The sequence below is a fragment of the Mus pahari genome, chromosome 6 (assembly GCF_900095145.1).
Source record: "Mus pahari chromosome 6, PAHARI_EIJ_v1.1, whole genome shotgun sequence".
Classification (NCBI taxonomy): Eukaryota; Metazoa; Chordata; class Mammalia; order Rodentia; family Muridae; genus Mus; species Mus pahari.
The window spans coordinates 68,293,649-68,297,029 of NC_034595.1; positions in this window are offsets into that span (position 1 = coordinate 68,293,649).

Consider the following 3,381-nt stretch of genomic DNA (forward strand, 5'->3'; position numbering starts at 1 on the left):
AGGAAGGGAGGAAGAGCGGGGGAGGGAGGGAAGAGGGGAGGAAGGAGAGAGAGAGAGAGAGAGAGAGAGAGAGAGAGAGAGAGAGAGAGAGAGAACCAAAGGGCTGAGAATTCAGCTCATTCAGTAGAATGCTTGCCTAACATGCTGGAAGCCCTGGGTTCAGTTCCCAGTACAGCATAAAGCTGGGTGTGGCGATACGCACTTGTGGTCCCAGCACATGAGAACTGGAAGCATGACGATCGTAAATCCAAGGACATCATCACCCACACCGGCAACTTGAGGTCAGCCTGGGCTACATGAGATTCAGTCCACTCCCATCCCCGACACGACTGCTAGAGCTAGACCAGGCCTCATGCTTACTTATTGCTTGTCTGAGTACTTTACATATTAACTAATGTTTCCAGCAACTCAGTGAAACTGGTACTGTCATCGCCACTTCTTCTCCGTGAAATTCACTGATCAAGCATACAGAGGTTTGCTGGTATTCTGGCATTTGTCTGTGAGCCTAGCACTTGGAAGGTGAAGGCAGGAGGCTCAGGAATTAATGATCATGCTCAATTACACAGAGTTTGAGGCTAGTCAGAACTGCATGCATCCCTGTCAAAACAGAGAAACAGTTTGTCTGTCTGAGGCCATGAAGCTGGGAGGGCTCTGGAACGCAGACCAGCCTGCTGCACCACTGATGCTAAGTACTCAGCTGCATACCCACCTTCCCCGTGGGGAGTGGCGGGCACTGGTGGGCAGGACCAGCAAGAAGAACCCGGAGAAGCAGGGCTGGGCGCATGATTTATAGACGGAATGGTTCCCTTTCTGGGATCATCAAGCGGGACAAGAGACCGGTCCTCAGTGGGAAGGGAGGTAAGGTGGGGTTGCTCGTCCCTCCTGGGCCAGAAGCTCCAGGTCATGAACTTTTTATCCTAACTCCGTGGGAAATTCACAAACCAGAAAGCTGGTAACAGGTTCAAGTGTGTGAAGGCTGTGAAGGTGCAGGGCACAGGGTCTCAAGGAGGAGATGGAGAAAGGAAGGACAGAAGGATGGGAAGGCAAGAGAAAGGAAAGAAAGGGTAAAAACCAAGACAGGATACGGACAGAATCTCTCCAGCGAGTGGGGCTTCTGCCCTCTGTAGGCCATGCCTACACACACACACACACACTCATCCACACACCCAAACTTAGAACAGTCAAGAGAGAGCAAGTCCCTGAGGGCTAAGACGGTTTCACAGAACTTAGAGGGATGTACCTTATGGTCCATGTCCTTAAATTCATGATCTCTTTAACACTGTGGCATGGAAATGGCCTGGCTAGGACCCCAGAGCCAGGACAGGAGCCTGGCCCTGTGTTGAAGCCACTGGTACCAAGGACTCTGATCTTGGTACCCAAGACCTGCTCTAGGGTCCAAGCAGAGCCCATCTAGCCTGAAACTGTGGCACGGTCTCCTGCCCCCAACACGACCTGGCTGTGTGACCTTGGGCAAGTCATTTGCCTCTTGGAACCTACTCTGTGAAACTGGGATGCTTCCTGGCTGGTGAGGATGTGATGAAGAAGAATGTTGTCCTTGGTACAGTGTCTGTCCCTTAGTACTCGGTGATCAGCAGCTGAGAGTTACCACAACAGTTTACCCTGAACTGTCATCTCACTTGGAGCATCGGAGAGCCGTCCCTATTCTCCCTAGCTTAAAAGACATGGTATCACCTGTGAAATGTGGGGTGAGGACACATGGCATTTTTGTCACTCAAAGTCCAGATCAGCCCCACAAGGCTAGCAGCACATGCCCAGTTCCCAGGAGTAGCTGCGTGACCACCTCCATACATCATGATGGCACCGGTCCACCCTAACTTTATGGACCCAGCAGCTACTTAAGACTGGGAAGAATGGGGTCTGGTCCAGTTCCTCCAGGCTGCGGCTCAGAACAGGTAGGCAGGTGTGGGGATTAGAGGGCCATGGGACTTGGGGGACTGGATAACCAGGTGCTGAGGGGAAGCTCCAGGGGAAAGTGGTGCCTCTGGGCTGCAGTTGGTCGGTTGTGTTTGTTTTGAGACAAGGTCTTGCTCTATAGCGGGGGCTGGCCTTGAACTCGTGATCTCCTGCCAGGGGTGCTGGACTTGTAGACGCGCACCACGGCACCTAGTAAATTGGGGCTCTGATCCTCAACACTTGAGAATCTACTTATCCCAGCTCCAAAGGCAGAAGGGTTGTGGAAAACCCCTGTGAGGGGCACAGAGCTCAGCCCCACTTCACCCAGTTCCATCCTGGTTTTACCCATGTTCTGCAGGAGAGTTTATACTTTGTCCTATAGTTTTTTAGCCCCTTGTCTACAGACAAAGGGTAAAGATGAGCGGTAAGAGATGAAGGAACTTTGCTTGGCATGCTAGGTTTAGTGGTAGGAAGACAAGCATAGAAGACAGTTTCTGTGACCTTCTGTGCCAGGCCTTAGCACCATGATGGTGTCTTACACTCTCCTAGTGGCAGAGGCACACTTCAGAGACTTCTCTGGCCTGTTCTTCTGCTGGAGGGGGCAGCATCTACAAGCTCCTGTACAAGGAGTTCCTGCTCTTCTGAGCCTTGTATGCTGCACTCAACATCACCTACTGAGGGCAGCTCTGAGCCCTGGCCTGCAGGGACCTGTACTGCCTGCCTCCTTCCAACCCAGGTTTCTGCCTGACATTCCCTAGGCTGTTGCTGACCCAGGAGCAGAGGCATATTTATGCCCAGGTAGCCGCTCAGGTAAGGACCCTTCTAGTTTTCCCTGGTATCCTGACTATATTTTTTGACCTTTGGATTGACGTGACAACTCTGAGCAGCTTGGCCTGCGGTTAACCAGTAGACAGAAGGGCTAGATCCTGGGTCCAGTTTCCTCTGGGTTATTACTTGTCATTTTCTGGACCCTCAATCTTCACTGGAACAAAGACACTCACTGGTTTTATAACCCCACTCTGGGTATCAGGGATCCCTACCCTCATGGAAAAGTCTCAGAGTCAAAAATTACCTGGTCTCAAATCCCACCTCCCTTTTCCCTGGAAGTTTGTATTCTTTGACTTCTCCTGGCTCAACTTTCCCAAGTCCCACTTGGGATGGATGAATCCGAGACGAAATCGCTCTGTCTCATACTGGAAGTCAGTCAGTTGAGGATTTGGATCCTTGGCTCTCCTTTCTCTATCATCAGATTAATATTTTTTGGTACTTAAAACTTACTAGGCGCCAACCATATACCACACACTTTTGGAGTGAGGGGATCCAGGATTACTCTCCATAGCTCAAGCTTGCCTAGAACTCACTATTTAGCCCAGGCTGGCCCCAAGCCCATGGCAACACTGCCACCGTCTAGACATTTTGGAAGCATGCACTTACACTGGCTCAGTCCTCAAAACAACCCTTGGGACA